The sequence below is a fragment of the Desmodus rotundus genome, chromosome 4 (assembly GCF_022682495.2).
Source record: "Desmodus rotundus isolate HL8 chromosome 4, HLdesRot8A.1, whole genome shotgun sequence".
Lineage (NCBI taxonomy): Eukaryota > Metazoa > Chordata > Mammalia > Chiroptera > Phyllostomidae > Desmodus > Desmodus rotundus.
Window position 1 is genome coordinate 146,754,315 of NC_071390.1, and position 12,229 is coordinate 146,766,543.

Here is a 12,229-nt window from a genome sequence, read left to right on the forward strand (position 1 = left end):
TGTCTTAAGAAGATAGAAAAAAAGAAATGACTAAATGAGTCCAAAAATAGTAAAAGGAAAGAAAAAAATAAGAGCAGAAGTAAATGCAGTAGAAAACAAAAACACAAAATTATCAAAACCAGAGCTGCTTAAAATGACAAACTTCTATCAAAATAGATCAAGAAAAAAAACAGAAGCCACAAATACTATCAAGACACATAAAGGGCATAAGTACAGATGCAGCAGAGAGGAAATTTTGAGGGAATATTCTGATCAAGTTGATGTCAAATGCTTAAAAACTTAAGTGAAGCTAAAAAATTCCTAGAAAAGTATAAACTATTTGAGTTGATTTAAGAAGTAATAAACACCTGAAGGGTACTATAATTTTTAAGGAATTTGAATCAGGAGCTAAAATTCTTTCCACAAAATGAACACTAGTCCCAGATGTTTTTACAGGTAGTTTCAACTATGTGTTTAAAGAACAGATAGTTTCAAGCTTACACGAACTCTTTCAAAGAGTGGAAAAAGAAAGAACACTTTCCACCCATGTTGTAAAACTAATAGAATCTTGATTACAAAGGTGACAAGGATGTTTAGTAGGAGGGAAAGTTACTGACCAATCTGGCCCATGAACCTAGAGTCAGGAATCCTGAATAAAGTATCAGCAAACTGGAGGCAGCAGTGATTAAATAGCATTTATTTCTGGAATGATTGACCTACCATCATAAAATATGTTATGTAAATCATCATATTAATAGTTGAAAGGAGAAAAATCTTGTGATCACAATAGATTCAGATAAGCATTTGATGACATTCATCAACTATTTATGATAGATCTTCAGCAAACTAGGTTTAGAATGGAACTTCCTTTATTTAGAACAAACATCTTATTAGTAGAAAATTATGAAAAGCAATTTCTTTACCATTAGGCATGAAGAAGGGCGTCTGCTCTTATCACTTCTAGTCGACATTGCTCTAGAGACAAGTCAGTTCAGTAAAACAAGCAGGAAAGTGTAAGTAAGGATCAGAAAGGAGAGAACCCCAAATATCCCTATTTGCAGATGATATGGTTTTCCATGTAGAAAACACAAAAGAATATACAAATGATGAGAAATCTCTCTCACACACACACAATATTGTATCAGTTGGGGTCTCTATAGGAAATAGTTGGCATCCTCAATGCAGAGTTAAATGACTAGACAGATGTGGGCTGGGTGAAATGCCCCAGTAATTAACACCAGACAAATTTCAGTCCTGAGCACGGGGCACAATGGGAATGCTGAGGGTGCGTGCACTTGAGGGCAAGGGAGAGTTCCTAGCACACAGCTAACAAACACTGTACGGGTCCTTCATGTAGAAACATCCAATTGTACCCAATTATAATAAAGGAAGCTAAATGGAGGGAGAGAACCATATTCACGGTAGAATGATTTATCATAAAAGTGTCAATTCTCTCCCAAGTGATTGGAGATTTAATGCAATTGTAATAAAAACAGAATGATTTTGCAAAACTTAATTAGCACATTTTAAAATTTAAATGAAAGAGAAAATTGGTAAGAATAACCAAGACAGAACATACAGCTCTACAAGATATTAAGACTCATAAAGTTTTAGCGATAAGACGATGTCTATTAGCACAGTGAGACCAAAGGAGTAGACTAGAGAGCCTACAAAGAGACTCGTCAAACATAGAAATCTGACATGACAGAACTGACAATCGCAGGTCAGTCACCTGTCATCTGACCTGCAATTATTCAACAAGGGGTGGTTGGACTAGTTGCGCACATGGAGAAATCATGAAAACTGCCTTATAGTCTCTATTCAAATGACAACGCTAAAGCCAGAGGTCAAGGTAGATTAAAACCCAAAATGTGAAAGGCAGGGTTTTAAATACGTAGAAGAAAATATCTTTAGGACTCTGATGATATAACAGGATTTCTTAAACAAGCACGAAGTGCATGGACCAGAGAGGGAAAGACTGATAAATTGAACCACAATGAAATTAAGACCTTCTGTTCTTCAGAATACACCAGTGAGAGAGTAAAAAAAGCTAGCCATAATCTGGGATACTGCAACACATAACTGAAAAGGATTAGTATTTTGAAGATACATACAAAGATTTACAAATTAATAAGGAAAGGGTAAACACCCCAATTAAAAAAGAGCAGAAAATAGGAATGGGTAAGATATAAAAGAAGTCATAAGAGACTAATAAACACGTGAAAAATGCTCAACCTCATTACTCATCAGGACCATCCACAATGAGATATCATCACATATCTTCAAGAATGACCAAAATTAAATTGTCTTAATGCCAAGTGTTGGCATAAGTGTGGAACAAAAGGAAGCTTCAAATACTGTTGCATCTGTGCAACTTGGTGAAACTACTTTAAAAAACAGCTTATTAGGAATTATACTGAACACACACACATCCTACAGGCCAGTAATTTGACTACTTTTTGACTTAGGAAAATGGCAGTTTCATGTGGTTCATCCTAATATATATCCTAAAGAAACTTTTGCACGTTTTGATTGGGAGACAAGTATAACATTATTCATAGCAACATTATGATAACTCTAAGAAGAAAACAACTTAAACCTAACAGTACACGTCCACTGATGGGTAAGTGTATTGGGGAATATTAAGTAATGGAAGACTTTATTAGTGGAAATAAAGAACCTGTACTGAACATAGGTCAGGTCAAAAACGTGGTGCTTGCAAAACTGAAATAGAACAAAACAAACACATTTAAATTGTGGAAGAACTTATATGTGACTCCAAACAGGCAAACGCAACAGTATGTTGCTCAGGGATACCTTCACATCTGGTAAAATTTATAAAGAAAATAGAGTGATTTCTGTAAAGCTCAGCAGTTAACTTTTATTTTATTTTATTTTTTTCCTGTCCCTAATACTTTATTGGTCACCTCTCAGCCAGTGCCCGGTTGGGTGGCTCCAGGGATGGGTCACCATTCACCACTCAGCTAGGAATAGGAAAGGCCTGGGACTAGCCCTTTCCGGTCACAGACTGTGGAGTATGAAGGGGCAGATCTGGCCTTTCCTGAGCCAGCAAGGGGCACCCAGGCAGGGGCCAAGAGCCCAAGCTTGGAGCCTGTTTGTCAGCCTAGTTGTGTTTGGAGAAGTATTCCTTGCTGTCATCCACATTGGGCTTGATCGTGTCACTGCCTGGCTTCCAGGCAGCGGAACAGACTCCCCCCTGCTCATCTGTGTACTGAAAGGCCTGGACCATCTGGAGGGCCTCATCCACGGAGCGCCCCAGAGGCAAGTCATCGACGGTGACCTGGCGAAGGGCACCCTTGCCATCAATGGTAAAGAGGCCTCTGTGGGCAATTCCTTCATCTTTCTTCAGCACGCCATAATCATGGGACAAGCTTCTGGTTACATCAGCCAGCAGGGGGATGTTCAGAGGGCCCAACCCTCTCTCCTTCTGGGGGTGTTAATCCAAGCCAGATGGGGGAACTGCGAGTCTACAGAGACCCCTGCACCTCGCAGCCCAGCCTGCAGAAGTCCTTGGCATGCTCTCGGAAAGCGATGATCTGCGTGGGGTGCACAAAAGTGAAGTGCAAAGGGTAGGAAAAGAGGACTGCTATTACCCTCTGTAGTCTGAAAGCTCCACCTCCTTGAAGGCGCCATCCACCATGGCGGTCTTTCTGGTGTGAACCGGAGGCCATGACTGAAAGCTGAGACCCCCTGTGTGGGGAAGGGTGGGACGCACAGAGCAGCAGACCAGCTGATGCGTGTTCTCAGAGACCAAAAACTCAGCAGTTACCTCCTAGAAGGAAGAAACGGAATGTGGCTGGGTGGGGGCAATCATGGGGCTTCAGGGTAATAATCAGTCATATTTGTTTCTGAAGCTGGGTGATGAACACATGGACATTTGTTTCATTTATTTTGAAATTATATATTTTTAAAATGTTAGAGAATTAAAAATGTTAAAAAATACATATATGTTGTATTTTTGATATATAGTATATACACAAAACAAAAAGTTAAAAGATTATAAGAAGAAAAAAAAATGCATCCAGTCTAACTTCTTTTTCCCATTAAAGCTCCCGAAATGCCTGTCTGTCCCTGTAAGCCTTGTTTCCTTCACACTACATCTCCCAGTACTTTATTATTCTTCACGTGATTGGCAAACCACTTATCTTTCACAGTGCCTAGCACTGGTCTGTAACACAGTAGGCACTCAGTAAATATCTTTTATTGTTGATTGAAGCAACAAGCTAGCCAAACGAGAAAAATTTCCATTTCCCTAATAGTTAAAATGCTAGGAGTCAAAACAATCTGTCACGGGTACCTAGAAACTGACAACATTTTAAAAAGTATCAATCTTGGAAGAGTATGAGAAATCACATATTGTTGGTGGAATGTAAAATATAAGTGGTGGCTGGTTTGGCAATGTTTGAAAGTTCTAAATTTGTTGATGTAGTAGATCTACATATAAGAACTTACCATCATAAAACCATCATACATGTGTGTAAAAATTTCCATGTAGCACAGTACTTTATATACTCACATAAAAAACATATGCTTGACAATGATTTTTTAAAAATAAGCTATGTTATATCCATATATGCATGAAATTGTATATAACCATTAAAATGGTATAAAATAGAGATGAAAACATTCTTATTAGTAAAACTCAGACTCACTGAAAAAAATCTTAGACTAAAATCCTATATGTAAAATAATACTATGCTTTAAAAATATCTCTATCTGTTGCAAAGGGTATAAGCTCTGTCTTTCTCTCTGCTGTGTAGAATTCCATTGTGTAAATGTACCATAGTTTTTGGATCCACTCATTTGCTGATGGGCACTTAGGTTGCTTCCAGCACTTGGCTATTGTAAATTGTGCTGCTATGAACATTGGGGTGCATAGGTTCTTTTAGACTGGTGTTTCAGGGTTCTTAGGGTATAATCCCAGCAGTGGAATTCCTGGGTCAAAAGGCACTTCCATTTTTAGTTTTCTGATGAAATTCCATACTGTTTTCTGCAGTGGCTGCACCAGTCTGCATTCCCACCAACAATGTACTAGGGTTCCCTTTTCTCCACATCCTCTCCGAAATTTGTTTGTTGATTTGTTTATGTTGGCCACACTGACTGGTGTGAGATGGTACCTCATTGTGGTTTTAATTTGCATCTCTCTGATGGCTAGTGATGCTGAGCATCTTTTCGTATGTCTCTGGGCCCTCTGTATGTCTTCCTTGGAGAAGTGTCTGTGCGAGTCCTTTGCCCATTTTTTAATTGGGTTGTTTGTCTTCCTGGAGTGGAGTCATGTGAGTTCTGGAGAGCATTATGCTAAGTGAAATAAGCCAGGTGGTGAGGGACAAATACCATATGATCTCACCTTTAACTGGAAGATAATCAACAAAAGAAAAAAGCAAACAAAATATAACCAGAGACATTGTAGTTAATAGAAATTTAACAATAGCCAGGGGGGAGTGGGGAGGGGATAGTGGGGAGAGGGGTTTTCAGGAACTACTATAAAGGACACTTGGACAAAGTGAAGGGGGAGGGTGGAGGTGGGGGAGGGAGGTGGGTTTGACTGGGGTGGGGAGAAAAGGCAGACAACTGTAATTGAACAACAATAAAAAAAATAAATAAAAATAAAAATATGTGTATCTATGTACAGACCAAGTAAGGACAGAAATGACATACACAGTTCCTGGCCTATAATAGGAGCTAAACAAATAAACAAATAATAAAAGAATAAAGGAATAAGCAACATACGCCAGAACTCTGAGATTGGTTACCTTTGTGTGCTGGATTAAAGATGACAACAATTTTCTCCCTTTTGCATATATATTTCTCCTAAAATTTTATATTATGTTCGTGTATTCCTGGTGTTATAAGAAAAGATCCAAATAACTAACCACTAGTATCTATATATAACCATCTCATTTTGTAGCACAGCTAGTACATTATCCCATATAAATTTATTGAACGTCTTTGAAGTTGATGTTGACATTAAGATCTGCTTCTTCCCAATATTCTTAGATACTTGTTTATTTAACATCCTGCAGGTTTGAAACCCTTTAAAAGAAATGATTATGTGTTCACACTCAGGCCCTGAAAGTACCCACTTTAAGGTTACCATCTGGCCAAAATTGTACTCACTGGCCCACATGTGCCTGCTGCTGTGGGCTGCCAACCTCTCGAGCACAGGCAGGTCGGGTGGCGATCACAGGCCCAGAAATATAGCGCTGGCTTTCCCTAGGACCCCCGCAGGGCATGGGTCTCAATTAATAATTGGGTACTGCCTAATATTGATTAGAAAACTTTAAGGGTCTAAACTTTCTTAAACTCTCCAGTCTGGGCATCCTTAAAGCAATTTGAGTAGATCTTTCCAAGTGTGATTTCTATTATTGTGGCTGTTGTTGTTTTCAAATATATTCATAGCAAAACTTGAAGAAATGTTTGACTCTTGTTGAGAATCATGTTACTAGAAACATTTCTGTACTGTTGGGCACACAGATCTAGGACATTTAGCAAGTCATTCTGAATCTCAGGTCAGTCCTGTGCACACCCTTGGGTGCTGCTTTCCTTCTGGAATTTTTCGTGGGTTTGAGGCAGGACCAAATATTTCCACCCCACCCACAGGTTTCGTGCTCATTAGTTCCACCATAATTTGAATCTTCCATCAGTTTACTTAGAAAGAGAAGAAGGAAAAGACAGGACTCTGTGATACTCAAGATTACAGGTTGTCTTGAGTGATAGGAATTTACGATCCTGAATGGGCATTATTGTTGCATGGTTTGCTAAATTATGCTAAAGGTTGGAGAACTATCAAAAGCTTCCGTCTTGAAAGGGTTGCACTTGTACTAAAAATACCTCAGAAAACTTGACTTTCCTTTGATGCTTTTAATATATCCTCCCTGGGTCTTAGAATGAATCCACAACTCAAAAGCTGAACTCAAGTAAACTCTGGGAGTTCGGTGATACATTTAAATCAGTACCTACCAACCCCCTTTGGGAAGATCTATGAACTTTCTGTTATTTGCATATAAGCATGGAATTATTTTGGACATTAAGAAAAAAGAACTGCCATAGGCAGCCTGGGGTAAAACACAAGCTGAAAACACATTTACCATACCGGAAGTACTAAAAGCGTTAGCCCCAAATGGCACAAAGACTGGCGGCTGAGTACCCCACAGTAACTTGCTTTGGTGAGCGCCAGGAAGATACACCATGAGTGTCACAGGATGCTGGTGGTGATCCGTGATAACAATTTCCAGGATGAAAACTGCATGGATGTGGAGAGGGGCGAACTTGCCAATGGATTTTGTTTAAAGAATCAAACATTTAACAGATTCTCTGAGCCTAGTAAAACATGTTGAAGTGTATTTCCTGGAGGGTTGTCTCTTATCTTTGCAGCTCTGTGGGGAATAGAATTAAAACCAGTGCATTAGACTACTGGGTGGGGCCTGCCGGGGGACATCTGATGAGGACGGGATGGGTATGAGAAGGCTGGCACTGTGCAAACCCACAGGCAATGCACCTTAGACACGGAAAGAAGCAGCGCTTAGGAGTGAACGAGGGCACAGCCGTACTCACAGCTGCAAAGCAGGCCACCAAAATGGAGCAATGCACTTTGGTTTTCTAAACTGAGAGCCATGTTTCACACCAGTGGCCATGGATGGCCCATCTGAAAGCTGGGAGTCCAGGTTTTGCCTGTAGGCAGAAATTTGTAGCCACATCTGGCTTCGCTTTCCCATATTGTTAACCCCCCTTTTCCCTGCTACATTTGTTTTCTTTTTATTAAATTTCCCGTCTGGATCCTTGCATCTGCATTTCTAATGTCAACAACTGCTTTTATGACAGATAATAACTTCCTTTTACAAAAAGGCTGTATCATCCTACATGCATTTCAAATTATATTTTATGAACAAACACTGAAATACAGCATTTGGCAGTACGCACAATTGAGTGCATTTGTAGCAATCTAAATCTAAATTGCAAGAGCCAAGAATCAAGTTGGTTGCAGTTGCCTTCATAATCTATTTCTTGAGTGTTGTTAGTTCTCACCAGAACTTAATTAAGTTTACATTGGGATGTTTATGAAGTAAATTATGTGGTATGCCCAGACATGCCATAAAAACAATTATCAAACCATAAGCAATCTTTTAACACTCCAGAGCGTTCACAGCCAAGATTGTGAAATGTTCTAAAATCAATTGTTGGTTAACAGATAGGCTGGAATAAAATTAAGGAAAAAATGGCTAAGGAATAAGAAGAAAAACTGGACTTTTGCTGTCTTCATGGCAAAAGACTAGGTGAGGGTCAAGGTGTCTGCTGTTTCTTGAGTCATTGTCCTCTCACGGTGTAAAGGTGGGGATATTTGGAAGAATCCCAAGTTCGGGTTCCAGACTCTGCCTCTGACTTGCTGTGGGTTACTCAGAACTGAGCCTTGTTGACCACTTGAATAAATATAGAAGACCATTGGGAAGCTACAGGCCACAATGATATTAAAATGAATTTCTTGTTCCTATGATCAAAGGCATTGAGTGTTTATTTACTATACGTTATATTTAATCTAGTGAATAATCCTTCATGGCCATGTGATACTATCTGTATCCCACATGGAAAAACTAAGCAAATGGGAGATAGTTCAATTGAAGATTTAATTGCTGCGCTTCTGTTGTTTCCAGATTTGAGCTGTGGCACGATAGTTTGATAACGTTCCTGTAGGAAAAGGACAGAGGTCATCTCCATGTGGAAACAGAGTTGGCAGAGCACATTGCATATTTTAATCTCCGGTTTATATAGCGATGTTTAAAATTTAGACTTCTGTGTTCATTGCCTTCTTGATGCATGCAGTTTATGGAAAAAAATGTCCGGGTACGTGACACTAGACTGATCCAGCCTCAAGCATCAGCCCTGCTTAGGAGGAAACGGAGCCCGGAAGGAGTGTGCTGTGCAAATGGGAACTTAAATTTCAATGGCTGTCAGGGTGGTTCTTGAACTGGTTTGAGTGGGATTTGCGTTTGGACATAAGAACTGGTGGTCATCCAATGACACATTTTTACCTGCTCATCTTGCATCCCAGAGCTGTTCAGAACATAGTGATTGAAGTCTAAATTTCTTCTAAATTGTTCTTGGGAAATCTTCACTGGTGCAGTCTGTTGGCCATTTATAAGAGAGTTGTTCCTTGTGCAGATGGTCCCTGACTTACAATGGTTCAACCTCCAATTTGGGGAATTTACAATGGTGAGAAAGCAATATGCATAATAAAGTACATGAGGTGTTCAACACTTCACTATAAAATAGTCTTTGTGTTTGTGTTAGATGACTTTGACCAACTGTAGGCAACTACAAGTGTTTTGAGCATGTTTAAGGTAGGCTAAGATAAGCTATAGTGTTTGGTAGGTTAGGTGTATTAAATGCATTTTTGACCTATAATATTTACAACTTACAATAGGGTCATCGGGATGTGACCCCATAGTAAATCGAGAAGTATCTATATACTTTCTCTCTGTGCTCTCAAAAAAAAGAAAACTTGGCCCTGGCTTGTGTGGCTCAGTGGTTGAGTGCCGGCCTGTGAACCAAAGAGTCGCCAGTTTGACTCCCAGTCAGGACACATGCTTGGGTTGCAGGCCAGGCCCCCACTGGGGGGCCATGTGAGAGGCAACCAAACATCGATGTTTCTCTCCCTCTCTTTCTCTCCCTTCCCTTCTCTAAAAAATAAATAATTAAAATCTTTAAAAAAAATGAAAATTTAAAACAAGGTTAGCTTTTGGATGGCTGTTTATTCACCCAGAGCCCCATCTGTAAAGAGGGAACATCTTTGTGTTGTTCTACAGTACATACAAGGCTCATCCTTACTCTGTTTAGGCTCTGAAACATTCTGTAAAACAACCTAATAACCTAGCCTTTCTCAAACACTTATTTTATACAGAGCTCTGAGTTGGATGTTGTGAGAGGATACAAAATAAATAGAGACACCCCACTCCATTAGTTGTCTCCCACCTAGGGGGAAGAGACAGAACATGTAAAATACATTTAAAAAAACCTACACACCTACTAAACTACATATGTAAGTGTTGGGTGCTAGGTTGGAAAACATAAGTCAGTCAAGGGGGTCATAATAGGAATTTGGTAGAAGGAAAGCACATTACATGTAGATTAACAACAGCCACAACAAAATGCCCTAAGAATGATATTGAATGTAACTGAGAAATCCAGATATGGACCCTAAAATAAACCAATTGTTTAATCAAAGCATTCATTCTGATTATTGGAATTACTGATTGAACTTTACTTAATATTGTATTAGAAGCTCCAAGTTTAGTAGCAAAAGTACCAGGTGTTTCAGTTTCCAGGAGCCTGGTGGCTGTAGTGATGGTGATATCTCTTGCTGAGATGGATCCCTCTGAGCTTGCAACTTCTTTTCCTAGTACTGGGAAACCACAGGGAGCCTTGACTCTCAGATCTTGGTGTTGTTTGGGTGGCATAAGAATATCCAAAAAAAAAAAAAAAGAAGCTGGAATTTTGAACTACCAGCCAGACTTAGCATAGTGTAACTATAGTTAATAATACCATATTGTATATTTAAAAGTTGCTAAGAGAGTAGATCTTAAAAGGTAGTTTTCATCACAAGAAAAAATATTTAACTATGTGTGGTGATAGATGTTAACTAGACTTATTATGGTGATTATTTTGCAATATATACACATATCGAATTATTATGGTGCACACCTGAAACTAATATATCATATGTTAATTATATCTCAGTTAACAAAAAAATGTTTGGTGGGAATCTCTCCTTTTTGTGTCATAACACTTGAGTTTCTTGCAATGTGCCTTTAGCTGAGTCTAGTGCTGAAATTAGGAAGAGTATAAAAGTTGTTTCTTGACTTAGTAGACGTGAAGCAAGAACTCAGTGGTAGGAAGGAAGCAACTTTTGTATTGTCATCGACACAGACACACACACAGACATACGCACCTTCCTTGCCCAGTTATCAGCGTCTTAGGGAAATAACGTTACGTGATATGTGGGTCCTTTGGTCAATAATTCAACAAGTAGATTTGTTAATTCAGAAAATAAGCGATCAACTGTGGGCTTATCGGTTCCCTTTGCTTTCACAGTTATACCAGGACTCACTGGATGGATTCGCGGTTGACCACGAGCAAGTGTTTAGCTGGATGTTCTAGATGCCAGTGTTAGAACACTGGGTTAAGTCTATCCTGGGCCAGCGTGGGGGAGAGACCGGCATCTCCCATCCTGTGTGGGGGTAGTGAGAAGCTCTTGCTAGTGACTAATGGGAAGTAAAGATGCTCTTGGCTAGCAGAGGGGCAATAATAAGAAAAATGTGGGTTTGGAATTTAATGCTGTTCTTGAGCTTCCTTGTTGGGCTAGGATGTGGGTTAAATTCACTCTCTTGTGATAAAGAAAAAAAATGTGAAGGGAGGCCAAGCAGTGGAGAGCAGAGAGAAGAAACCGCAGGGAGATCACGCAGTTTCCTCTGATCTGTCTCAGAGCTGCTGTCATCTCATCAGCCTCATTTAATTATAGAGGCAGAAACTGAGCTACTGCCAAAATAAACAGTGCTGGGCACATGCGCGGCTTCCTGATAAGGGCGGCACTTATCTGTGAGCAGAGCTGCTCAGAGAAATGTGGGATGACTTACTGCTGGAGCTTGGGGCCCTGGTAAACCAGGTCCACCTAATCTGGGCTCCTTTATCAGTCTGCAGGGCCTTGTCCCAGCAAGCATGTTTATTGTGCACATTCGTTTTCTCTTCCTGAATGAAGGGATGGGGGAGCTGGCCTGCCTCCTGCACCCTAGACTCAAAGTATCTCCAATATCTCTGGGCTGAGATGGATTTGTATTGTCCCTTGGGTGTGTGGCATGCTATGTAGCCGCGGCCCTGCTGAGGCACATTACTTTTCCTATCCTCTATGTGGAGATTTAAGAGGTGAAGAGAAACCATGGGAAGAGAACTCACAACTATTGCTGCTAAGAGTCAAATTCGACTTTTACTTGCTTATTTAATTCAAATCCGATGTCAGACTCTCTGGGCCCTTCCTGTGCTGCTGTGTGCTGTGAGGCTTCAGAGACAGCGCCTGGCCCTCTGACAAGCCCCACGTTGCGGTGGGAGAGATGCGACAGGCACGTATGCTCTGTCCAGAGTTTGCCTTTGGAAATTTGTTCCCTCCCCTCAAATGTTAAATATTTTAAAAAATCTTCCATAATGTGTGTCTGTGAGATGTATTCCTCATAATAAGTGGATT

The 12,229-nt window shown here is 40.0% G+C and overlaps 1 pseudogene; it reads right to left on the reverse strand.

Moving 5' to 3' along the window:
- Nucleotides 1-3,095: 3,095 nt before the first annotated feature.
- Nucleotides 3,096-6,233, reverse strand: LOC112316787 (peroxiredoxin-2 pseudogene; annotated as a pseudogene).
- Between the last annotated feature and the right edge of the window lie 5,996 nt (nucleotides 6,234-12,229).